Below are 266 nucleotides of genomic sequence, written 5' to 3' on the forward strand. Positions count from 1 at the left end.
GGGGGGGCATTTCCGGTCACGCGGGGCCTTGGGGGCGCGCACCCGGGTCTGGGGCCGGGAGGAAGAGGGATGCGCTCGCTGAGCGCACGCGCTCTGCACACCTCGGTGGAGACCACGGACCCTACTCCTGGGAACCTCTATCTCCCGGACGCACATACACCCGGACCCAGCTCGCCGCTTCCAATCCCGCGCATCCTAGGGACCCTTCCCACGCCCCATATCGTGGAAGGGAGGTGGTGACCGTCGAGAGTGGGGGGAGTGGCCAG

The sequence above is a fragment of the Echinops telfairi genome, unplaced genomic scaffold, assembly GCF_000313985.2.
Source record: "Echinops telfairi isolate 266 unplaced genomic scaffold, ASM31398v2 ScPeMD7_5;HRSCAF=22, whole genome shotgun sequence".
In the NCBI taxonomy this organism is placed as follows: domain Eukaryota; kingdom Metazoa; phylum Chordata; class Mammalia; order Afrosoricida; family Tenrecidae; genus Echinops; species Echinops telfairi.